The 27,041-nt window shown below is 41.4% G+C and overlaps 1 protein-coding gene and 1 pseudogene across 9 annotated transcripts in view; both read left to right on the top strand.

The window, feature by feature from the left end:
• The window catches only part of LDLRAD4 (low density lipoprotein receptor class A domain containing 4), a 446,262-nt gene that overhangs the window by 78,251 nt on the left and 340,970 nt on the right, over nucleotides 1-27,041 (top strand). The window lies entirely within an intron of this gene.
• Nucleotides 20,645-21,772, top strand: LOC109490163 (annotated as a pseudogene).

Here is a 27,041-nt window from a genome sequence, read left to right as displayed (position 1 = left end):
CCAAGGAGCTTGGATAAAAATGTACTTTGATCAGGGCACAGCTTTTGGGGTTAGGTTGGCACTGACAGGACTTGCTGTGAGCACCTGGGGTGGTGCATCAGTCTAGCTTAAGTCTGTTCTGCTTCAATTTGGGATTCTTCTGAGTCCTGGATAGGTAGGATTATCAGTGGGCCCTATTGTCAAATTCTGGGAAAGCAGAAGTTGGTATGTCATGTGTAGTTTGAACATACAAGCTTGTTCGAAATTACTCCATTTTTGAAATTCTGGGGGAAACATCCACAGGATGCCTTCATCATTCCCTCTGAAGTTCAAAGACGGAATACTTAGAGCAGTGATTTTATGTAGCATGTAGATACACATCTCAAGTGACATTTGTAGTTAATAAAAGGGGGTGTTGATTTCCTTTGAAAAGTAAAGATCATTTTTATAATGCCCCCAGTCCATGCAGGAACATCAGAGCAGCCTTCACAATCAGCTGTACCCTACTGCTACAGACAGTGGATGTGTATGAGTGTGTATGGAGGATTAATGCTGGGCCAGACTCTTTCTGGAAATTAACAAATTTTAATAGCAGTGGCAGAGCTTTTCAGGTTTGTAGTTTGCCTNAACAAATTTTAATAGCAGTGGCAGAGCTTTTCAGGTTTGTAGTTTGCCTGTTTGATTCTCAAAGTACAAGCATTTAAAAATCTTTCTTTAGAGTTTTGTTTTTGGCCTCTTCCTCACTGAATCAAGTTAAATGGGTAACACGCCTCAGCCCCTTCAACCTTTCTGCTTCAGAGGAAGAGAAAGCCCGAGTAACCGTCTACGTGGGCCAGAGATGTATGCAGCTGGGAGTAGCCCTTTTGAGCCAGTCCTGGACTTAAGATTAAAGCCCTTTGTGATGTAGCTTTTAGTTTTAAGTGGGGGGACCAGGCTGCCATGACAGTTACAAGTGAATTTCAGGGAGACGTTCAGACGTGTGACCTCCTCATGGGTGCCGTTGGTGATGTCTGCATTGGTGGTGGAGTGTGTTTTAGGGTCCTCTTGTAGGAGTGTAGAAACAAGGGGGAGTCCACTGCTCCTGGGCTCCTAGAAGATGCTGTTTCCCTCCAAAGAGGGGGTGGTTGAAAGGTTGCCTACCTGTGTTCACCTGATGCCTGCACTGATCAGCCTCTCATGGTAAAGGGGGCTCTGCTGGCTCTGTCTGGAGAGAAAATGCCTGTATTCAGGATAATGTACTGGAAATAGGAATAGCTGGTCATAACCCATCTGGCTTTACCCAGTGTCTGACAAGTTTTTGGCTCCTGAGGAATTCCATCCTCCCCAGCCACAGCTTCTGGTACTTGCTTATCTCTGGAGAGCCATGGTTTTAAAGCCCATCCAGTGCTTTCTTACAGGTGGGGCTAATCCAGAACATAGAGAGGAGATTGTGGCTTTTCTTCCCATGCTCCCGCCCACCCTTGCTGCCCAACCTCTTGAGGCAGAATGGATAGTTGTGGTGGGAACCTGAACCCTTGTTGTGGGGCCCTGGGAACAAAACGGGCAACCTCAGGGTGCCTGGGTGTCTCAGTCGGTTAAACGTCTGCTTTCAGCTCAGGTCATGATCCCAGGGTCCTGAAATTGAGCCCCAAGTCAGACTCCCTGCTCAGTGGGAATCTGTGTCTCCCTCTCCTCTGCCCCTCTCCCCGACTCATGCTCTCTCTTGTGTGCACTCATTCTCTTGAATGAATGAATGAATGAATGAATGAATGAATGAATGTATTTAAAAAGAAGAAGAGAGGCAACCTCTGCTCTGATGGTCTTTTGTCCTAAGGATGTGGCCAAGGGAGGTCTGAGCTTCAGGGACCAGTGCCTGTACTGGATGGTGTTGCTGCCTCCTGTAGGCCTGTCCCAGCGGAGATGCCTAGAATCATCTTGGCTTATTTTTTGGCGAGGTATGTGAAAATTGGCCATGAAATGAAAACTTGAGTACTCAACAGCAGGATGAGGGAATTTGGTATCTTTATTTCATCTTTATATTACCAGCCACCCCACTCAAGAATTCCTTCATTGTATTAACACTAAACAGGATTGGTCAAGTGGGCAAAGGGAGAGCATTGTGCTCTATTTTAATGAAGGATTTAGGCTTACGGAGACCTCCATCTGATCTTGCATTTCTCAAGCCGAACACCTCTTACAATCAGAGGTGGGGTGTGGTAAGGAAGAAAGTGTGGTGAACTGGGAGCTGGCAGCTAGTTCAAGCTCTGAAACCAGTTGCTAACCAGCTGCATCACTTTAAGCAGCTCATGTTGCAGAGTTTCGGAATACCTGAGGAGTGTGTCTTTTCCATGTTTACATCCTTGACATCTAGCATGTGCCTGGCAGGTGTAGGTGCTCAGCAAATGTTTGCCTAACAGTGGAAGGAGAAGGTGGGCCGAGAGCCTAGCCCAGCATGTATTCAGAGTAGATTTAGGAGGTGGGCAAAAGAAAAGATTTTTCCAGTCAATTGAATTTTATAAATACTGTATGTTAAATCCCTTTCTTGGAGATTCTTAATGTATGATTAGCTTGTTAGATGCTGTGAGAAGTCCTGTGGTAAAGAAAACCTCAGAGTTGTTTAACCCCGAATTTCCTAAACTTATTTGACTCAAGAACACCCTTTGCCTACAGCTCCATGAAGCTGGAGAAACTTTTGCTGCATCAGAATACCTTGAAGGAGACTTTCTACTGGAGCATTCTAGAATTTGAGAGCAGGGGTGGGAGGATGGGACATATTTAGAAGGGTAATAAGGTATAGAATGTTGAAGTAGGGGGTGAGAGGATAGGGTAGGTTTAGTCTCCAGATTTTGAAAGTAAACATTATAGGGTACACTCTTCATCCATAGCATGAACAGCAATCTCGGGTGAAGTCTTTATCTCCCGAGCTGATCTCACACATGCACAGATAGACGCTCATCTTGTCCTCAGGGAACCTAGCTCAGTGGACAAGATGACCACGCTTCTATCATGCTCTCATGCACTTTTTCTTGTTTTTCTTTTTAGCAGATTATAAGTATCTTGAAAGCAGGACTCTAATCAAAACTCTGTAAAACTCTCTTCGGCTCTGTTACTGGTTATTCACTTACTGTGGAATAAGTGATGAAAATGCCAAAAGACAATGTAGAGACTTGGTTTCCACTGTCCCCTTCCTATTCCTATAGGGTCTGAGGTGAGCACCACTAACAGGGCAAACAGGAGAGTGTCGTGTTGTTCCCTGTCCTAGGTGCACCCCTCCCCTCCCATGTCGGCTTCGCCAGGTGGGTTTGGTGATGCCTGCTGGTGGACATGCCCAGTGGTCTGCTGCTCTGTACCGATCGCCTGCTGCTGTCTCGCGGAACCCATGCCTCCTCCCCCAGAGTTTCTCTCCGTCTACTCCCTCTCCTAGATAAGTACATATAAATGCGATTATGTTTAGAAGCTGAAGCATTTGAATAAATCAGATGCTTTTGCCCAACCCTAGAATAAAGGCTGTAGTTATTTTAACAACAACAACAACAACAACAACAACAACAACAACAACAACAAAAATCCTGCAGTCTTCAGCTATTTCTGGATGTAGACTGGTAATTAGCATGCCATTTGTAATTCATTGCTGTCTCAGGCTGTTTCCTTGTTCCAATGCAGCCCAGTTTGGGAGACAAGGTTTATTTCATTTGGAAATGTGATTTTGTGGAGACCTCTAAAATGCCGTCATAAGATTAATGGTTTTCTGTAGCCAAAGTTTGCCAAACCTGGTGTTTGTAGCTTAATTATTAGTTTTCAGCAGCTCTGTGGAGGGGAGTAACAGCTTGCTAGGATGGTATTTAGTTTCCAAGAAAACTGTTAAAAAGCAACTGCTTCAGGAAGGACTGATGCTACCTGGAGTAAGTGATACTTCAGGAGAACAGGTAGTTTTGGGATAGGTTAAGGAAGCTTTACATTGTTTTACCGGTTTCAGTGTTTTTCACAGGCTGTATTTCACGTTTTTAGTTCATATATTAACTGATGTGCATGAAGACCAAATGCAGAGGAGTGCCTTTTGGAAATTTATACTGCCAGAATGAAAGGAAAATGTTTGCATTTGTTCTTGTAACAGGGCAGGCAGGTGAGAGGGCTCCTGGAGGCAGCCTCCCCCCCTCCCCCCGCCCCCGGCCAGGGTCTCTCCCTGGGGACTTCATGCTTGCTCTCCAGCTGCAGAGGGAAAAGAGGAAAATGTGCAGTTACTGTTTCTGTTTTGGAGTGCTGGGATCTGCTGCTGGTTGTAAAATGAGAACTTGGCCATGGTCCAAAAGGAAAGCTTTTGGTTCCTTCTTTCTAGAAAGATTTATTGGGGGTAGTCTTTAATGAATAGACTGATTCTGTAGCTTTCTCTAGCAGTGTAAGGCTGGCTGACTCTCGCTGCTCAGTTGACCCTGTAAAGGCACAAGGTGGGCAGGAGTGCAGGTGTGAGACTACATACCATACATGGTCTTGATGCCTGCCTGGCTGTCTTGGGGTTACCCATGCATCTTCTCATACCCACTGAAGGGGAAATAGATTAACTTTGCCCTCTGAGGACTTAGCTTCCGATGAAGGAAAAAAGGAGTTATTTTATATGTGAGCTAAATTTTTCTGAACTTACTTTCCTGCCCTTCATTTACCAAGATGATACAAAAAAGGAAGGAAGCTAACACAAGACAAAATAAAGCACGTGGGAAACACATGTGTTGTTTCAGTGGATCTCTTGATAAAAGGGTTTAGATAGATGAGCACTAGGTTCTAATGGAAAAGAATTAAAGTGGCTCTGATTGCTCTATAAGATATGATGATAAGAAGGAACTAGCTTGAATTATAGAGGCCAAGCAGTCATGAAAAAACTATGGCCTGAAATGTTAGAGAGCGCAGTTAATCACCAGGCATAGTCATTTCTGGAAATTTTTAGGATGTAAAGGTAAACAGCTGGAAGAACTTGAGTACAGTTCTGTACTGTGTAAGGATGTATCCAGGTACCTCCGTCCAGGTGGGTCGTCTTGGACCCCAGACAGCGTTTTTCATGCCATGACCCGTGGGTGGTTTTGCGGCTTCCATGCTTAGCTCCAGTCTTGGTTGATGTTGTAGAAGGCATTGGACCTTAGATACCCCTGGAAGTCTGGCACAGTGCAGGCTGTGGGTCAGACCACCTAGACAAGTGCTAGGGAAGAGGCTAGGGAGGGTGGTTGTCTTTCATACTCACCCCTGTGCAACAATACCAACCAGCTTTTCTCATTTGATTAATCCAAGAGGTTTCAGCTCTTTCAGGTTTACCTAGTGCAGGTTTAGGAAAATGGATTCCATGTGTTTTAGTTTCAAATTATGATATTCGAGAATAATTTCTGTTTTCTGAAACTCCTTGTCATAGAAACAGGCTTGAGGATAGAGGATTGGTAAGCTAAATACAGTGAGGAAATATTAAGGATCCCCTGAGAATGGGGAAGGGTAAATGATGGAGGAGACAAAAAGATACCTGAGGAAAGTGGACGCGTAATCTTATGCACCAGCTTGCTGATATGGAATCTGATATAAAAGACAACTGTAATAGCATGTTTAAAAAACTATTATTATTTTTTTTGTTTTATTTTTTTATTAGTTGTATCATTACATGGTTCAAAAATAAAGTCAGTTATCAAAAGGTATTCATTCAGAAGTCTACTTCTGTCTACTTTGTCCCTGTCCCCATAGTGAGTTATTTTTTCTTATGTATCTTTCTAGAATTTCCCTATATATTTATAAATAAATTTGAAAATACATTAATCATCACCACCTTCTGTCTATCTAAAGGTCTCATACCCATTTTCCTGCACTTTGCTTTTCATGCTTAATGTGTCTTGGAGATCCTTCACATCAGCACATGCAAAGCTTCCTTCTTCCTCATCTTCTCTCTCCCCTTTCCTCCCTCCCCTCCTGTTTACAGATGCCCGGTGTCCCATTTAATACGCATCATAATTTATTGAACCAGTCAGTCCTCTACTGATGAACATTTGACTTATTTCCAAATTTGCTTATACAAATAAAGTTCAATGAATAACGTATTTCATTTCACTTAATTTCATTGCACTTAATTATATGCAAGCATAACCTTAAGGATAAATTCCCAGATTTGGAATTGTTAAGTCAAAGAGTATATCCATTTGTAGTTTTGATTGACATTGTTTACCCCATCAGCAGTGGGCAAAGGTGCCTGTTTTGCCACGTTCTTAACAATAGACCATGTTACCACAATTTTGGAGTCTACCAAACAGATAGATGGAAAGCGGTATCTAAATGTAGTTTTAATGTGCATTTCTGTTATGAGAAGTTGTGCATCTTTCATGTGACTGTACAGCCCTTTCTGTGGATTGTACTTTTTTTTCCTCATGGATTTCTATGGGCATTTTGTATATTAGGGAAGTAGATTTTGTGATAAACCTTGCAAATACTGTTTCAAAGTTTTTGTCATTTGTCTTTTAACTGATTTTTACCAGACTGAAATTTCTAATGTTTATGTGGTTATATTTTTCATTCTTTTCTTTTGTGGCTTCTGGTCATACTTAGGAAGGAATTTCCAGTTTGACTGTAGAACCACAGTATTGTTTAGGATTAACTGGTTTTAGAAATTCTGTTGGTTTTCTGTTTCTAAAACCTACAAATAACAGATTATTCAAATTATATTTGCTTTTTGTTTTGCGTAATTTGCTTTTGTCCTCTCTTCTTGACTTTATTTAATACGATATTTTTCCATTTCCCATAACTGGAAAGAGATTTTAATTGCCACCCAAAGTGGAAAATGAAGGGCATGCTCTCAGTAGGGTGGATTAGACTTATAGAGGGCTGTATGTGGCCCTGGGGCCTGTGAGTGGTTCTGCCTGGTGGGACAGTGCATTGTCATGGAAGGGAAGTAGGGTATGGCTCTGGGTGTCAGTCTAGAGTGCCTCAGAATGCTGGTAACAAATACCCATCAAGTAGCCTTGGGGATTCCTGAGTTGGATGAGGATGATTTGGCCAATGAAAATAGAGCTCCAGATATGTTGTTTTCTATTCATTATGGTTCCCAGTTTCTCTTGCAATTATTAGATGTGCCAAGCCTATTATGTTTATTACTTACAATTCTGTTTTTCTCTGTGTGAGTTTACTGAGGATTTGTGGGTTGGTTCATGGGGAGGAGTCTGATGACACAGTACCCCATCTCCTTTGGTCTCCATAGGACTCAATATTCATGTGGTAATGACATTAAAGACCTTAAAAAGACAAATTAGGGTCCGTCAGATAACTTAGACCTTTATGAGTGATATTGTGATTTATAAGAAATAGATATATTTGGTTATTCAGATGACCAAAATATATTTCTTATATATATTTGGTCCTTGTTTATAATTCCTGGTTCACAGTTTCTATAACCCTTGGAATTTCCTAAGCGTTGAGAGTGATAAAAAGTGTCATTTGTTACGTTAATGAGGAAAGTTTTGAAAAGCACTTAAGGATGGGGGTGCTGGTTGCCAAGCCAACTTTTAGTTCCACCCCCTGACCTCTAGGGAGGGGAGAGGGGCTGGAAGTTGACACAGTCGCTAATGGCCAATAATCAATGTAATGTATGTAATGAAGCCTTCATAAAAATTCCAAAGGACAGTGTTTGGAGAGCTTCCGGGTGAATCTCTTGGTGAATACCCAGAGATTGGGGAGAGTGTAGTGCCTAGAGAGCAACCTGGATTTGTGACTGGCATCTGAAAATCCAAGGAGGAGGTTGTGGGAACCTCTTATGTATAGCAGTTAGGTCAGAAGGACAGGTAACAACCTGGGCCTGTGACTCGCCCCTGAAGTGGTAGGGGAGAGCAGTGTTGCAGGACTGAGCCCTTAACCTGTGGGATCTGATGCTATCTCAGGGTAGATAGCATCAGAATTGCGTTGAATTCTCCTTGGACACCCTATTGGTGTCAGAGAATTGCTTCGTTGTGTGGGGAACCCATCCCCATGCACACGCACACATTGAAATTTTTCTCAGAACACCAATTTGACCTTGATCACTTAGAATAAGATCTTACACATGATCTTTGTGGAGTAAGCATTTTCTGCGACTTGGGAGATGGGTGAAAGTGGGGTCCGAGGGACACTGGGAGTGATACAGGAGAGACAGGAAAGAAGGACTTTGGGATGACTGTATTTAAGACTGAAAAATACCAGCTAGTGTGATGTCTACCTTTCTGAAAAATGATTTGTTGAGGATTTAGCCTGTCCCTGCTGGAGCCGTTACCAGCTTATACTGGGTATTTTTTTTTTTTTTTGTCAACTATAATAAGTCTGTCTTGTCTGTTAGCAGGCAGCTGTTTTAACTGTGTATCATTTTATGCAAATGAAGGTGACTTTTCAGCATTGGGCCTTGGATTCCTGTCATTGGACAGCCTCAACTAAATTCTGTACACGGTTGAGTCTTGGCTATGTGGTTGCCAGTTACATAACGTAGTTGAGCAAGGCTGGGGTTTATCCTCTTCTTCTTCCTCCTCTTACTCCCTTCCTCTTGTTATCCTTCACTTAGCATTTCTCCATTGGTAAGCAAATTTAGGTAAAGTCAGTAAAATTCAGGATGGATGATTTTGCTAAGGACAGTACTCTAGGCAGCAGCAAATTTTCAGGGCTCAGTGGAGGAAGAGATGCTGCAAGGGTGTCAGAGACCATTGATGGTCAGAGAGAGACTGGGAGAGCAGAGTCCTGGTAACTGTGGAGAGGGACAGGCAGGTGCTGTTAGAGCATGAGATGCTGCTGAGAGGTCATAGAAGACGGGGACTGAGTGATGCTCATTGAATTTGGAAATTAGGAGGGCACTGGAGAGTTTTTCCAGAGCACTTTCAGAAACCTGGCTGTGGGATGAAAAGTGAACATTCTGCTTGGTTTCGGGAGTTCCTTCCTCACAGACACTGTTGAATGGGAAGGCTGACCCATGGGAGACCATTGTTTATTTAAGATCATCTATGCCACATGAACTATTTAATAAATTATCACAAAGTTGTCATTGTGATATATCACTGGTGTGATATAAAATGCCCATGTGACTTAACTTCCAAGCTCTTGCTAAACATGAAGTGTTTTTTTTTTCAAGTTTTAATTTAAATTCCAGTTAGTTAACGGTGTAATTTTAATTTCAGGTGTACAATGTAGTGATTCAGCATTTGCAAACATCACCTGGTGCTCATCACAAGTTCACTCCTTAATCCTCTTCACCTATTTAACCCACCCCCTCAGCTCTCTGTGGTAACTACCAGTTTGTTCTCTATGATTAAGAGTCTGTTTCTTGGTTTGCCCTTTCTCTTTTTATTTTGCTTTGCTAGTTTGGTTTCTTAAATTCCACATACGAGTGAAATCATATGGTATTTTCTTTCTCTGACAAAGGCCCTGTGCCTTTCTTACCTCTTCTACATGTGGTCCTGACCTGAGTTTCTTGTCACTGGGTCTGAGGTTTCCAGGTTTCTTTTGCTGTTTCTGTCTGGAATAACAGCTTCCAGATAGGTTTTGAGCTTCAGTTTTGTGTTTTGGCATGTTTTGGCTTATATACTTACTTTGCTTAGCATAACACTCTTTAGCTCCATTCCATGTTGTTGCAAATGGCAAGATTTCATTCTTTTTTACGGCTGAGTAATATTCCGTTGTATATATACACACCACGTCTTCTTTATCCATCCATTCATTCATTCATTCATTTATTTATTTTTTTAAAGATTTTATTTATTTATTCGACAGAGATAGAGACAGCCAGCGAGAGAGGGAACACAAGCAGGGGGAGTGGGAGAGGAAGAAGCAGGCTCATAGCGGAGNGAGGAGCCTGATGTGGGGCTCGATCCCACAACGCTGGGATCACGCCCTGAGCTGAAGGCAGATGCTCAACTGCTGTGCCACCCAGGCGCCCCTATCCATTCATTTACTGATGGACACTTGGGCTGTTTCTATAACGTGGCTATTGTAGATACGTTGCTGTGAACATAAGGGTATAATTATCCCTTTGAATTAGTATTTTTGTGTTCTTTGGGTAAATATCCAGTAGTGTGAAGCTGGATCTAGGGTAGTTCTATTTTTAACTTTTTGAGGAAATTCCTTACTGTTTTCCAAAGTGGCTGCACCAGTTTGCATTCTTACTGGCAGTGCAAGAGGGTTCCCTTCTCTCCACATCCTCACCAACACCTATTGTTTCTTGTGTTGTTGATTTTAGCCATTCTGACAGGTGTGAGGTGGTATCTCATCATAGTTTTGATTTGTATTTCCCTGATGATAAGTAATGTTGAACATCTTTTCGCGTATCTGTTGGCCATATGTATGTCTTCTTTGGAAAAATGTCTTTTCATGTCTTCTGCCCATTTTTTAACTGGATTGTTTTTTGGGTGTTGAGTTTTATAAGTTCCTTATATATTTTGGATACTAACCCCTTACTGGATATGTCATTTGCAAATATCTTCTCCCATTTCTTCGGTTGCCTTTTAGTAGTTTTTTTTTTTTTAAGATTTTATTTATTTTAGAGAGAGAGCATGGGACTGGAGGGGAGGGGCAAAGAGAGCTAGAGAGAGAATCTCAAGCAGATTCCGCACTGAGCATGGAGCCTGATGTGGGGTTTGAGCTCACGACCCCGAGTTCAAGACTTGAGCTGAAATCAAGAGTTGGGTGCTTAACCGACTGAGCCACTCAGGCCCCCCACCAGTTGCTTTTTAGTTTTGTTGATTGTTTCCTTCACTGTGCAGAAGTTTTTTATTTTGATATAGTCCCAGTAGTTTATTTTTCTTTTTGTTTCCCTCGTATCAGCAGGCATATCTAGAAAGAAGTTGCTACAGCTGATGTCAAAGAAGTTATTGCCTCTGTCTTCTTATAAGATTTTTATGGTTTCAGGTCTCACATTTAGGTCTTTAATACATTTTGAGTTTTTTTTTGTGTATGGTGTAAGAAAGTGGTCCAGTTTCATGCTTTTGAGTGTTGCTGTCCAGTTTTCCCATCACCATTTGTTGAAGAGATGGTCTTTTTCCCACTGGATATTCTTTCCTGCCTTGTCAAAGATTAATTGACCATATGATTGTGGGTTCATTTCTGGGTTTTCTCTTCTGTTCCATTAATCTATGTGTCTATTTTTGTGCCAGTACCATACTGGCCAAACATAAAATTTTTAAAAAACAGTTTCTATTTGTGATTTATCAGGATACCCAGAAGTGAAATTTGGTGTGTGTGTGTGTGTATGTGTGTGTGAAATTATGCTTTTGTTTGTTTGTTTGTTTTTAAGATTTAGTTATTTATTTTAGAGGAAGAGAAAGAGAGAGAGAGAGCAGGAGGGGCAGAGGGAGATGGGGAGAGAATCTCAAGCAGACTCCATGCTGAGTGTGGAGTCCAAGCTGGGGCTCCATCTCACAACCCTGAGATTATGACCTGAGCTGAAACCAAGAGTTGGACGCTTAACATACTGCACCAGCCAGGTGCCCCTTACTGCCTTTCTTTGTGACTTGAATCCATATGGTCTTCACTGAACTTAAAACTACTGATAGAATGATAATGTGATCACTTAAAGATGTATCAAGAGCAATATAGAGCTAGATAAATGGCCAAGATGATGGTGTTTTTGACCTGCAGCCTGGCATTACCCATTTCTTTCAAATTAGAACAAAGACATGGTGTTAGGCCCGCTTGGGCTTGCAGTCTAGGGAAAGATAAGACTAGGACTGTGTTTGCTCTAATAGCCAAAAGAAAACCTAACCCTTTCCATGGCCAGGGAGTACTTGAGGGTTTTGTTAGTGTGTTTTTGTTTTTTTGCTATTTTTACATTTGATTTGCTTATAGAGTTTGCCATTCATTTGTTCATTCATTAATTCACCATTAATCCAACTAACATTTTGTGATATGTACGGTGTGGGGATAGATGTCACGGTAGAAAGTTATATTTGTAGAAGACACAGTCCTTGCTGTCAGATTTTACAGTCTGATCTGATCAGAGAGGCCATTAGCACTGGAGTGGAATGACCAGTAAATTCCCCTTGAGGGAGGGCTGGAGGAGGCAGCCTCAGCTGGCCCTGTGCCTTTCTTACCCCCCTAGACTCCTCTTCTACATGTGGTCCTGACCTGAGTTTCTTGTCACTGGGTCTGAGGTTTCCAGGTTTCTTTCGCTGTTTCTGTCAGGAATAACGGCTTCCAGATGGGTTTTGAGCTTCAGTTTTGTGTTTTGACATGTTTTGGCTTATATTACTTACAGTAGACAGTCTGAGAAATATTATTTTTTAGTTCTGAAATTAACACATTTACTTTTATTTATTTTTTAATTTTCCTTGGGAAACTTCACGGAGTTAAGCTTTCCTTAAGAAGACGATTTGGTGTTTTGGAAAGATGCAGGTTTCGATAGAAGAAATAGAAGTTCAAATTCCTGTTCCACCCTTCGCATTAATTACTATGTCCTTAGACAAACTATTTAACTCACTGAGCATCTCTGTTCCCCGCTCCACAAAATGGGGAGAACACTACCTACCTGGAGAGCTGTTAGAAAGATAAGGACAAATTAAAAGCTTTGACTATTACTGGGGAAGGCAGAGGATCCATGTGACCTTTCCTATTTTATATTTCAAATTCATTCATTCATTCATTCATTCATTCATTCATTCATTCATTCTTCTGTCCATTTTACTGTTGAGTCAGAGTTTGTTGGGTGCTTCCTGTGTGCCAAGATTTGTGGTAGGTGAGGCACAAATACCAATAAGGTTCCATCCCATCCTTAAGTAGCTACTCAGGGGGCTGACTTTCAGTCTTGTCAGGATGGGCAGCAGAGCCCACTCAGGGCCTTCTGATTCTCTGCCTGTGGTACTTGTGTGTCCTGGAAGCAGGACTGGGAGGGTGGTGCTGGTGCTGGTGGTGGGAGCAAGAAGCTCTGATGTCCAGCAAGAAATCTCTTTGATGTCATCAGCTCTCTTCCTTTGGACTCTCGGGAACCATTATTCTTCGGGCCATTGGTAGCACCACTTGCATTGGCCAGCAGAGCTGACTTTTACTCCTGTTTCATCCTTAGGAGTGCAAACCACACTGAATGATGTTTTCAGTTGGTTCTCACAGTTTGCTCAGGTGAGATTTTAAAATAACCTTTATGGAGGTCTTCGGTGGTGAATACATGAGGGACTGTGACAATGGGCAGTGCCTTCTGGTTTCCTTGTCTTCCTGTTTAGGAAAGATGATTAGTCTGGAGGTAGAGGAAATGCTCCCAGGCCTGACCAGAAGGAGTCCTACATATTCAGGTTGCTTTGGAAAAATCTGAGTCATTCAGGCCGCCCTTGGCTAGCATGGAAAATAAAAATCCAGAGGAAGCTATATACTTTAAGAACTATAGGAAAGCACCATTAAAAAAAAATAAATTCAAAGTTAAAGAAACTACTACATAATTTTCCTCTTAAAGTTATATGAAGGAGATACCTTAAATAATTATAATTATAAAACCAGTGGGGTAAACTGTTCTTAAGCCTCAAGTGGATTGTATGTCTTAGGTTTTGTTTAACCCTAGAGCTTAAGAGAGAGGGTAATAAAATAATACAAAAGAAACACAAGGTTCTATTTGTGTGTGATTTTCCATTTTTTCCCCTTTCCCTTTGATCTTTTTACTGATTGTTAACGATAGGAAGGGGTTGATCTGCTTTGTGTTCAGCTGTGGGGCTTCATCTACACATGTAAGCATTTTTGCTGATGAAGTGCTAAAGAGGGCCTCCTGCTTCATAGAATTTGGGGGTTACTAGAGAGGATCTGTTATTTTGTTCATTTTCTGCTATCTCTATTCTTTGGAAGAAAGGACAAGCTTGCAAAAACTTTTTGTGTCCTTATTTTTGCAGAGACCTGTGTGAATCAGCATATAATGTATGGCCAACCTGTTTGGGTTAGGGCGCTAGCCTCTTTTGGCCTCATATTGGAGGCTGGAGTCAGTTGTACCCTAGCTCAGTGCCGCAGCCAGCTAGCCGGCAGCCCCATGCTTCAGCGGTGTCGTCCTAAGGGAGTGGTTATGGGCTGCAAGTACCATTCACATGTGCCCTTGACCGTTTTCTTCTTGTGGCAAAAGAGCAAGTTTGGGTTGTTTTTATCTCTGTGGTGAACCCCATTTCCCCGTGGTAAACAGTTGTTTAAAGGACTGTCTTCCCCCGCAGTCTTCCCCACAGTGGGAACAGGAAGTTAGTCTCCTTGGCATTCGTGTGCATTTCATTTGAACAAGAACATTTTGCACCTGTTAATGTACTGCTTTTTAATTGTTCACAGCTGTTTTCTTTCTTTTTTTCTTTTTTCTTTTTTTTTTTTGTCTCTTCTAAATTGTAAGGCCTTTGAGGACAGTGATGGTTTCTGCCTGTTTCTGCCTTTGCTTAAACCAACGCTGTACAGGGGTGGGCTGATCTCTCCTCCCCTGGAGTGATATTTTAATGCTAGGGTTGAGGAAAATCATTTCTTTTTCCAAAACTGTACAGGGGTGGGCTGATCTCTTCTCCCCTGGAGTGATATTTTAATGCTAGGGTTGAGGAAAATCATTTCTTTTTTTTTTAATTTAATTTAATTTTTTTTTTTTTTTTTTNTTTTTTTTTTTTTTTTTTTTTTTTTTTTGCTTTGGAAGTCAGAAATGGAGGGAAGCAAGAGAAATCACTATTATTATTGTGAATTAGGTGCATCCAAAAAATATCTTTCCACTGCTCTCAGCCCATCCTTTTAATATCTCCTGAAGAAATTTAGCACAAAGTCAATGTTTAAATGTCTATTTTGAAATTGTTAGTATCAGGTGAAGAAGCAACATCTTCAAGTCATCCCAGTAATGAATTTGGGAATCAGTGGGGCTCAAGGGGAAATATCTTGGTACAATTTATCGAGGTTTTGGCATACTTCCTAAGAGACTGGGATTTCTTAGTCACTGAGTAGTAGATTAGAAAGGATGCTTTAAAAGAAACTCTTTTTAAATTTTTAAAATTCCAATGTAATTAACATACAGTGTTATATTAGTTTTAGTTGTACAATGTAGTGATTCAACAATTCTATACATTGCTCAGTGCTTATCAAGATAAGTGTACTCTTAGTCCCCTTCACCTATTTCATCCATCCCCTCACACACCCCCCCTCTCTAGAACCTACCAGTTTGTTCTCTGTATTTAAGAATCTGGTTTTTTTTTTGTTTTTTTTGTTTTTTGTTTTTTTTGTTTTTTGTTTGTTTGTAAAAGAGACTATTTTTGACATAAGAATATTTTATGAATTAGAGGTAGCAAAGGGCTGTGAGCAAAGGGCTCTGGAAAAATGGTAGTTGTTTTTATATTGTTAAACCATGTCAGATTTTAGAAGTGTTCTCTTAATTTTAACAATTTTTGTGATGTGGCTGTTACTCTTGTAGTAAAATGTGTGCATAAGGAATAAAAATGACTTAGCTTTATTTTAAATATTAACATTAGAAGCCGCCTTTTGTTGAAAAAGTATTATCACCTAGAATTAAACAGTAGTCCCCGTTGGCCCAGTGCATGTGAGAACTGCTCTAGTGGTGGTTAAGCATGGTAGATGAGTGCTACATGTTTTGGAGGTGACCATGAAACCAGTTGTTTAACTTCCTGTCAGAAGGTTGACCTATGTACCTAATCAATAGACCCTTGGAGCGCCTGGGTGGCTCAGTCAGTTAAGTGTCAGACTCTTGATTTTGGCTCAGACCTGATCTCAGGGTTGTGATCTCAGGGTCATGGGATCGAGCCCCCAGTAGGGCTAAGTGCTCAGCAGTGAGTCTGCTTGAGAATCCCCCTCTCTCCCTCTTCTCTGCCCTTATTCCTTGTACACACATGCTCTCTTTCTCAAATAAATACATATATCTAAAAAAAAAAAAAAAAGTAGACCCTCTTCTAGGTGGTGTGCATGGGCTGACTTTGTGTAAACCAGGAGAGCTGCTCCTTCTCCCAGGTGCGCTCAGAAGGTCTCAGGTCATTGGCTTAGAGGAAGAAAGCCCTACTTCTTTTCTCTCGGGTAGTTCCATAGGCCATAGGAGTTCTTCATGAGGCATCAAGCCTTCAGAACACCAGATTGCAGGCTTCCCAGGTCCCATATATGATGTGTAATGCTGGCCTTGTGGCCAGGTGTGTGCCCTAGCATGTATAGCACAGTGGGTTCACTAATGGGAAATAGCAGTCAGGAATAATGGACCATCGGGTTGTGTGCCCTGAAGTCCACAGGGGAAGCAGGAACCTTGCTTGAAGGGTTGTAAACCAGGCAAGTCCCCTCACCCCAACATTTCATACACGTGAACTAGGCCATCTCCATCCATGAAGTTCTTCTTAGAAAGCCGTGGGTAACATATAGATAACTGACCATTTGAGCAACCCTGCTTTTTTCCTTCCTGTTCTTTAATTCCTACTCTTATGTCTTAAATTTGCCAATAAAGAGTGAATCCATGAAATCATAAGCTACCCCACTCCCAGACCCTAATAAAGGCAGAGCTCCAGGTGTTTAGTTTCCCCCTTTCTCTCTACCTCTGACTTTGCTGTGTGGCCCTCAGGCCTGCCATGTACCCTCCAGGACCTTTGAGTAATAGATCTTATTCCTCAAAGTTCCCTGATTGTTTTTTTTGCTTAGGTGCATTTTGCAGTCATAATCAGAACCATAAGGCCCTGTCAGCTTGCCACAAGTAGTATGGCTCAGGTGAGTGCCTCAGGCATTCCTAGCCAACAGCAACTCTTTTAAGGTTCCTGCACTCAATTCCAAACTGGGTTTGTGTGTGTGTGTGTGTGTGTGTGTGTGTGTGTGTGTGTAGTCACTCAGTAGGGTGTCCAAATATTCAATTCAATCTTGACGCTACCCAGAGATAGCATCAGATTCCACAGGCTAAGGATTCAGTCCTACAAGACTGCCGCCCCAACTCCCTACAGATGTCAGTTGCAAGCCCCAGGCTGTTTGTTACCTGTGCTTCTGACCAGCTGGCTACAGATTGGAGGATCCAAGGACCTCCTCCTTAGGGTCAAATAATTTGCTAGAATGACTTATAGAAGGAACTCAGGGAAACACTTCTGTTTACCAGTTTACTAAAGGATATAATAAAGGATACAATCAGTAGCCAGAAGAAGAGACACATAAGGGCAAGGTCGCAAACAAAAGGAGTCTCTGTCCTCATGGACCTTGAGCCTGGCTCGGTGGCATATGGAAGCATTCTGGTTCCCCATCTATGGAAGTGCTCTGAAGAAAGAACTAAAAAGGCTGTCCTCTTGGGTTTTTATGGAAGCTTCATTACATAGTCGTGATTAATTAAGTCACTGGCCATTGGCTGATTCAACCTTCAGCCCTTCTTCTTCCTTGGAGGTCATGGGGGAGAGCGCTGAAAGTTCCCACCCTGTGATCACACTGTTGGTTTTCCTAGCAGCCCCTGCCCTTAGGTGGGTTTCAGAAGTCCTTTATTAATAGTAAGACACCCTTTTCACCATCATGGTTCTGAAGCATTTTCAGGAACTATGGATGAAGACCAAATATATCTGAGAATGCATTTTGGTTATCTGAATGACCAAATATATATTTCTTATAAGTCATTGTATTGCATAACAGAGCTGGTCTTTTCTCCCCTGAAAGTGAAGGCCTGCTTATTGAGAGTTCACAGATGAGACTTGAAAAGGGGAGGAAGGGTCTCAAAGCTTGGAATATAAACATTGGATGGTGCTTGACATGGGTTGAGAGTATGGGCAGATTTGTCCAGGTAGGTAGGTGGAGTTGAGTCTTATGTTTAGGTCTGATTATGTGGTGTAGTGACTGGGAATATGGAGCATGTAGGCCAAGAAGGAAGACTCATAAGATGAAATGGGTTGGACTAGATGTAAGTTAAGTTGGATATATGTAGAGGTGAACCCAGCAGTGAGAGTTGGCAAATCCAGGTTTGTCAAACCCCAGAAAATGTTCAGAGTTGCAATCAGAGCAGGGCCATATAAATTCTGATGGATAGTTGAAATAATTGGATGCTGCTTATCTGGACTTTTAAATCAGTGGCTATTTAGCTATGTACCTTTAAGGGCTTTTAGAGTAGCTTCAAAAAGAAGAGAGATTTCTGGATAGGACAGAGCTAGCTCCAAAGATGAAAGCCAGTAGTTCATTTCTGCTTTTAGTGAAAGTGGAGTAACTTATAGGTCAGCTTCATCACAAAGCTATCTAGAAAAGCTGGCAAAAAAGGTGGCCAGGACTTGTGGGACTAGGGTACTGAAGAGAAGGGAAATATACTGATCAAGCCAACATTCTGTGATGCTTTTCTCCTTGAGGTATTTGCTGGTTTTTAAGGGCTCTGGAAATTGAAAGGCAAACAAGTCAAACCAAAAGTGGTTTCTAAGAAGCTGGGACCATTAATGGAGCTGTTGGCAGTCTTATGTGGAGACAAAACTTGGAGTAAGCTATGGAGACTGTGCAGACTTAAGAGGTTAGGGTCTTGGAGAGAAGGGAAGAATGTTAAGACGAGCCCAGTAATCTGCACTGCTGTTCTCTTCAAGGCATTTGCAGATGTGTCAACAGCTCAGACGCTAAGAAGTGAAGAGAAAGCTGTTCTTTTTTCTTTGAGAGGGAGAGAGAGAGAGAGAGCAAGTGAGAGCACAAGAGCACGGGGAGGGAAAAGCAGACTCCCTGCTGAGCAGGGAGCCCAGTGTGGGGCTCCATCCCAGGACACTGGGATCATGACCTGAGCTGAAGGCAGCTGCTTAACCTACTGAGCCACCCAGGCGCCCCTAGAGAAAACTATTCTTAAAGGCTGGGAGGCTAAGCAGGCAGTGTCAGGGATCTGGGGAAACAAAATGTGGAGTTTAGGACTTGCCAAAGAAAAGGAGACCTGGTAAGCACCCTGATTTCCTGCTTGGGCCTGGCCTCACCCAGGAATAAGAGTAAACTTGAAATATGGCATCCTTCACAAAAGATTGAAATGTTGCTTTGAACCAGTTTAACTCAGAGTGGATTACAGTGATCTGTCCCTATTCTAACTTCCTGTCAGAAAGCAAAAATAGGGGTGCCTGGGTGGCACAGCAGTTAAGCGTCTGCCTTCGGCTCAGGGCATGATCCCAGTGTTATGGGATCGAGCCCCACGTCAGGCTTCTCTGCTATGAGCCTGCTTCTTCCTCTCCCTCTCCCCCTGCTTGTGTTCCCTTCTCTCGCTGGCTGTCTCTATCTCTGTCGAATAAATAATAAAATCTTAAAAAAAAAAAAGAAAGCAAAAATAAATCCTCTCTGAAGAATAACATCAGCCAGAATCTTGGATTGTCTTGTTAGTTTTTGATATGCAATGTCTGGCATTCAATGAAAAATAAACAGGCATGCTAGGAAATGGAGATAAATGATTAAAAGAAAAAAAATTAAAAATTAATGATGAAAACAGCAACAGGTGATCCAGCTATTAAAATAATTAGATATGGATTTTAAAAGAGCTATCATTGGGTAGCTCAATTTTTAACTTTTTAAGGGACCTCCACACTGTTTTCCAGAGTGGCTGTACCAACTTGCATTCCCACCAACAATGTAGGAGGGATCCCCTTTCTCCGCATCCTCTCCAGCAATTGTTGTTTCTTGCCTTGTCAATTTTTGCCATTCTAACTGGCGTAAGGTGGTATCTTAGTGTTCTACCCTATGACCCAGCCATTGCACTACTGGGTATTTACCCCAAAGATACAGACGTAGTGAAGAGAAGGGCCACGTGCACCCCAATGTTCATAGCAGCATTGTCCACAATAGCTAAATTGTGAAAGGAACCGAGATGCCCTTCAACAGATGACTGGATTAAGAAGTTGTGGTCCATATATACAGTGGAATATTACTCAGCTATCAGAACGAGTTCTCAACATTTGCTGCAACATGGACAGCACTGGAGGAGATAATGCTAAGTGAAATAAGTCAAGCAGAGAAAGACAATTATATGATTTCTCTCATCTATGGAACATAAGAACTAGGAAGATCGGTGGGGAGGGTAATAATGAAGGGGGGTAATCAGAAGGGGGAATGAAGCATGAGAGACTATGGACTCTGAGAAACAAACTGAGGGCTTCAGAGGGGAGGGGGGTGGGGGAATGGGATAGATTGGTGATGGGTAGTAAGGAGGGCACGTATTGCATGGTGCACTGGGTGTTATACGCAACTAATGAATCATCGAACTTTACATCAGAAACCAGGGTTGTACTGTATGGTGACTAACATAATATAATAAAAAAAACATTAAAATAAAAAAAATAATAAAAGAGCTGTCATTAATATGTTCAAGAAAGTAGTTGAGAATGTCACAAATAAAATGGAATGTATAAAAAAGGGACCCAAATGGAAATGCTGGAATTGAAAGATACAGCAAGCAAATTGAATTAAATAGATAAATTTGATAGCAGATTGGACATAGGAAATTAGTGAACTCTGCAATATTGGCCAATAGAAAATATCCAGACTGAAGCATAGAGAGAAAAAAGAGTAGAAAAATAGAAGAGCATAAGAACCATATGAGATGTGGTGAAATGACGCAGGTTGTGTGTAAGTAAAGGGAAATGATGAGAGAAGAGAGGTTGGGCCAGAAGCAATGTTTGAGGGGCGCCTCGGTGGCGCAGTCGTTAAGCGTCTGCCTTTGGCTCAGGGCGTGATCCCGGTGTTCCGGGATGGAGCCCCACATCAGGCTCCTCCGCTGGAAGCCTGCTTCTTCCTCTCCCACTCCCGCTGCTTGTGTTCTCTCTCGCTGGCTGTCTGTGTCTGTCAAATAAATAAATAAAATCTTTAAAAAAAAAAAAAAAGAAGCAATGTTTGAAATGATACTGCCTGAGAATTAATCCCATACTGTATAAAGAGATTAAGTCAGAGATTCAAGAAACTCTACAAACTCCAAACACGATAAATACAAAGAAAACCACATCTGACATCATAATAAAACCAAAACACAGAGAGAAAGTGTTAAAAATCAGCCAGAGGATTCTCCAACCAGGGCCCAGCAGAATGGCTTCTGCAAAGAAGGGTAGTGAGAAGAAGGGCCATTCTGCCATCAACAGCGTAGTGACCGGAGATTGCACCATCGACATTCACAAGTGTATCCATGGAGTGGGTTTCAAGAAGTGTGCCCCTTGTGCACTCAGAGAGATCTGGAAATTTGCCATGAAGGATATGGGGACTCAAGATGTGTACATTGACATCAGGCTTAACAAAGCTGTCTGGGCCAAAGGAATAAGGAATGTTCCATACTGTATCTGCCTGCAGTTGTCCAGAAAACATAACAAAGGATGAAGATTCACCAAACAAACTCTATATGTTGGTTACCTGTGTACCTGTCACCACTTTCAAAAATCTACAGATAGTTAATGTGGATGAGAACTAACTGCTGATTATCAAATAAAGGTATAAAACTGCCATAGGGGAAAAACATACATTATCTTAAAAGGGCTACTATAAGACTGGGAGCAGACTTTCCACCAAAATAATTGAAATGAGAAGACAATGAAATGATCTTTAAAGTGATGAAGAAAGTAACCGTCAATCTAATTCACTTCCCAGTGAAAATATCTTTCAAAAATGAAGGCAACCAAACGACATTTTCAGAAAAAAGCAGAGAGAATTTGTCACCAGAAGACCCATAGTAAAAGAAAGATTAAAGAGAATTCTTTTAGACAGAAGGAAACATGATTCCAAATGGAAGCATGGAAATATAGGAAGAAATGAAGAGTAACAAAAACAATAACTATGTAGATAATTCTACATGAATATTGACTGTAGAGCATCAACAACAAAATAATATCTTGTACATACCTTAATTAAAAAAATACTTCACTGGGGCCCTTGGGTGGTTCAGTTGGTTAAGCGTCTGCCTTTGGCTTGGGTCATGGTCCTAGCGTCTTGGAATCGAGCTCCACATCAGGCTCCCTGCTCAGTGGGGAGCCTGCTTCTCCCTCTCCCTCTGTTGCTCCCCCTGCTTGTTGCTCGTTCTCTATCTGTCAAATAAATAAATAAAATCTTTAAAAAAAAATACTTCATTGGTAAAAAATGCTAACCATCATGTGAGCTTTTACTGAGTTGAATCTTTTTGCTAGTTGAGGGTCCTGCCTCGATATTGATGGCTGCTGACTGATCAGGGTGGTGGTTGCTGAAAATTGGGGTGGCTTTGGCAACTTCGTAAAATAAGACAGCAAAGAAGGTTGACTCACCAGTTGACTCTTCCTTTCACGAATGATTTCTCTGAGGCATGTAATCCTGTTTGATAGAATTTTACCCACAGTAGAACTTCTTTAAAAATTAGAGTCAGTCCTCCCAGCCTCACCGCTGCTTTATCAACTAAGTTTACGTAAAGTTCTAAATCCTTTGTTGTCATTTCAACAGTCTTCACAGTATCTTCACCAGGAGTAGCTTTCATCTCAAAAAACCACTTTCTTTGCTCATCCATAAGAAGCTCCTCCTCATCCACTCAAGTTTTATGAGATTGCAGCAAGTTAGTCACATCTTCAAGCTACACTCCTGATTCTAGTTCTCCTGTTATTTCTATCATGTCCGTAGTTACTTCCTGCACTGAAGTCTTGAACCCCTCAAGGTCATCTGTGAGGGTTGGAATCAGCTTCTTCCAAACCCTGTATATGTTGATATTTTTTTTTAAAGATTTTATTTATTTATTCAACAGAGATAGAGACAGCCAGCGAGAGAGGGAACACAAGCAGGGGGAGTGGGAGAGGAAGAAGCAGGCTCATGGCAGAGGAGCCTGATGTGGGGCTCGATCTCATAACGCCAGGATCACGCCCTGAGCCGAAGGCAGACGTTCAACTGCTGTGCCACCCAGGCGCCCCCATATATGTTGATATTTTAACCTCTTTCCATGAATCTTGAATGTTCTTCGTGTCATCTACAATGGTGAATCCTTTCCAGAAGGTTTCAATTTACTTGGTTCAGATCCATCAGATCCATTACTATTTATGGCAGCTATAGCCTTATGAAATGTATATCTTAAATAATAAGACTTGAGAGTTGAAATTACTCCTTGATCCTTGAACTGCAGAATGGGTGTTATGTTAGTAGGCATGAAAACAACACTAATCTCATTGTGTATCTCCATCAGAGCTCTTGAATGACCAGGTGCATTGTCAGGGAGCAGTAAAATTTTGAAAAGAATCTTTTTTTTTTTCTGAGCAGAGGTCTTAGCAGAGAGTTTAAAATACTCAGTCAACCATGTTGTAAATAGATGTGCTTATCATTCTGGCTTTGTTGTTCCATTTATAGAGCACAGAGTAGATTTGGCATAATTCTTAAGGGCCCTAGGATTTTCAGAATGACAAATGAACATTAGCTTCAACTGAAAATCACTGGCTGTATCAGTCCCTAATAGGGAAGTCAGCCTGAACTTTGAAACTTTGAAGTCAGGCATTGACTTCTCCTCTCTAGCTATAAAAGTCCAAGATGGCATCTTCTTCTAATATAAGGCTGTTTTATCTACCTTGAAAATGTGTTGTTTTGTGTAGCCTCCTTCATGAATAGCCTTAACTTGATCTGCATAAATGGCTGCACTTCTACGGCAGGACTTGTGCTGCACCTTGCCCTTTTATGTTATGGAGACGGCTTCTTTCCTTAAACCTCATGAACCAACCTCTGCTTGTTTCAGACTTTTCTTCTGCAGCTTTGTCACCTCTCTCAGTCTTCATAGAATTGAAGAGACTTAGGACCTTGCTCTGGTTTAGGCTTTGCTTAAGGGAATGTTGTGGCTGATGTAATCTATCCAGATCCTTAAAACTTCCTCCATACCAGCAATATGGCTGTTTTGCTTTCTTATTATCTGTGTGTTCACTGGAGTTGCACTTTTAATTTCCTTCAAGAACCTTTCCTTTGTATTCACAACTTGGCTAAATGTTTTGTGCAGGAGGCCTTGTTTTTGGCCTATCTTGGCTTTTGACATGCCTTCCTCAGTAAGTCAGATCATTCTCAGCTTTTGATTTGCAGTGAGACATGTACAACTTTTCCTTCCTCTTGAATACGTAGAGGCCTTTGTAGGCTTATTGATTGGCCTAGATTCAATATTGTTGTGTCCCAGGAAATAGGGAGGCCCAAAGAGGGGGAGAGAATGGGAAACAGTCAGCCGGTAGAGCCGTAAGAGCTCACACTTAGTAAGTTCTCTGTCTTATGCAGGTATGGCCCGTGGTGCTCCAAAACAATTAAAATAGCAACATCAAAGATCATGGATCACAGATCATTGTAACAAATGTAATAATGATGAAAAAGCTGGAAGTATTGTGAGAATTACCAAAATGGGACAGACAGAAATGAAATGAGCAAATGCTGTTGGAAAAATGGCACCAATGGACTTGCTGGATCTAGGGTTGCCACAAACTTTCAATTTGAAAAAATTGCAGAGCACAGTAAAATGGGGTATATCTCTAAATTGAGAGTGTACGTTGTAATCTCTAAATAATCATTAAAATAATAATGTGTAACTAATGGGGTAATAGAAGGGAAATTGATGAAAAGTAATTGAGGAATCAAAAAGAAAGAAAGGAGGGGCGCCTGGGTGGCACAGCGGTTAAGCGTCTGCCTTCGGCTCAGGGCGTGATCCCGGCGTTATGGGATCGAGCCCCACATCAGGCTCCTCCACTATGAGCGCTTCTTCCTCTCCCACTTCCCCTGCTTGTGTTCCCTCTCTCGCTGGCTGTCTCTGTCTCTGTCAAATAAATAAAAAATAAAATCTTAAAAAAAAAAAAAAAAGAAAGAAAGGAGAGAGAAAAAACAGGTGGGACAAACAGAAAAATAGCAACATGGTCAGTTTCTACTTAAATATATTATTACATGAAATGCAATTGGATTAGATACTTCATTTACCCGACAGCGATTCTTGATCTGAATATTAAAAAAATTGTTTTTTACAGTATATGCACCTTAAATAGAGGGGTACAGAAAGGTTGAAAGTAAAAGGATGGAAAAAGACCATGCTAACAAACCAACCAAGAGAAAGTTGGTGTAGCTCTACACAATATTAGGTGAAGCGGACTTAGGCAAGGAGCATCACTAAAGATAGAGACATTTCATAATGATAAAAGGTCAGTTCCTAAGGAAGAAAATTTATTATGAAGGCAGGATCTGTAACAATAAAGAGACAGTTCTTAATTTATCCTCAAGTGTACCCAAAGATCTTAGGGATTATTTTAGCCATTGGAGACTCCCAACTTCCTCAACCCCCAAGCATAGTGTACACATCCCCAAGAGCAACTTGCATGGAAGATGCTTGCCTGCTCAGCTACTGAGAGTTTTTAAAAACACATTTATCCATTTATTTTAGAGAGAGAGAGAGAGAGAGAGGCAGAGGGAGAAAGAGAGAGAGCAAGCAAGGGGAGGGGCAGAGAGAGAGAGGGAGAGAAGCAGACTCCCCGCTGAGCATGGAGCCCGATGTGGGGTTTGATCCCATGACCCCGAGACCATGACCTGAGCTGAAATCAAAAGAGTTGGCACCCTACAGACTGAGCCACCCAGGTACCCTGTCAAGATTTTTTTAAAGTAGAATGTTTCTCATTTGTCTGAATTCATTTTGGTGGATTTACAAATAGTATTTCTTCACTAGGAGGCACCCATCATTTTAAAAAATTAACATTTGAGTGGCGCCTATGTTGCTTAGGTCATGATCTCATGGGTTGTGGGGTTGAGCCCCTCTGGCTCCACACTCAGTGGGGAGTCTGCTTGAAGGTTCTCACCCTCTGCCCCTCTCCCCACTCATGTGTACTCTCTCTCTCTCTCAGTCTCTCACATAAATAAATAAATCCTTATAAAAATAAAAAGTTAACAGTTGACATTGGTTATCCGCCATCTTTTTTGTCAATTCACAACAATCAGGGATTGGTTGAGTCACTGGTGGTACACCTGTGTATTTTGTGTGGTGTCGCTAGAAGATCTTACAATGTTGTTGAATTGTAGCCTTTGAAAATGGAACTTATTAAAGGAAGCAAGTTACAAAACAATACGTACACTATGCTTCCACTTCAGTTAAAAACTGTGTGTTTACGTTCATATAGAAAAATGTCTAGGAGAATATAACAAAATAGAAATGAGGTTTCTGTCTGAATGAAAAGTTTATGGGTGATTTTGTTTATCTGTACTTTTGTATTTTCTCCAGTGAACACTGTTCTTCATTGTATGACACCAGCTATTTCTACCAGGAGAATCTATGCTTTCTTTTAGTTTTTATTAAACGTACACAGTTGAATTTCACATTGTCTTAAGTACTTTTCTCTTAGTGTCATTTGGAATAGACTTTTCTGTGTTCCGTATACTGGGTATCTGCTGTTTTGAATGATTTGGCCCATTCGTACAACGTACTTGTCCTTTTAGCTTGTCTGTAACTAAGGTGATTATTCCTTTAGTGTGCCGTTATTAAGAGGGTTCTGTGACACAGGAGTTGGGCTCCTGAGAGGTGAGGCCATGCCCTTACCTGTAGCCCCCACTTTACAGCACTGCATGCTGCTTCCCCTTCTGATTGTGGTCATCTCTGTTCTCTTGGCATGGAGCTTAAATTAATGGCAGATCTTAAGTGTGTCTTCAGAAATTAGAATCAATGCCCATCAGTAGGCTAACATTTCTTGTTTTTTTTTTCTTCGTCTGAATTTAAAATGGCACTGTATGACAGTGAGAGCTTTAATGCTACAGTTGGTCTGTAGCTGTGGCAAAAACAGAAGAGGGCACTCCAGTGACTGAAATTTTGGTAACCGTGAATGAGGTGACGTCTAAATGTGTGCATTTTAGGGTATTGATTGACTTCTGGCTCTAAAGCCGGTAAGATTTAATGCTTAGGTCAAGAGGCATTACTCCGGGTCACTATGTGGAATTATAAAAGAATTCTTGACCTATACTTCCAAATGTAAGATGGGGTGAAAACCAAAATCAACCCAAATTGGCTGATTCATATACCATTAAAACATTTTTGTTTTGAATTGGGAACAGTGGTTGGCTGCATTGCTACAGAACCGTAGTGACTTCTTACGGTATCCTGAGGTACCAACTCTCTGATGAGATAATGAACTTTATTGCATATTGCACTAGAAATTCTTTAGTAGCTTTCATTTTCAAGTCTCTTAGCTGCATTTCTAAGTCTGCCCATCCTGCTTTCAAGTTTGTATTAATCTAAGTAGGCAGAATGTGCTACAAAG

The sequence above is a fragment of the Ailuropoda melanoleuca genome, chromosome 14 (assembly GCF_002007445.2).
Source record: "Ailuropoda melanoleuca isolate Jingjing chromosome 14, ASM200744v2, whole genome shotgun sequence".
In the NCBI taxonomy this organism is placed as follows: domain Eukaryota; kingdom Metazoa; phylum Chordata; class Mammalia; order Carnivora; family Ursidae; genus Ailuropoda; species Ailuropoda melanoleuca.
Note: the sequence above shows the minus strand (reverse complement) of the source record. Positions and strands in the feature narration are given on the sequence as shown.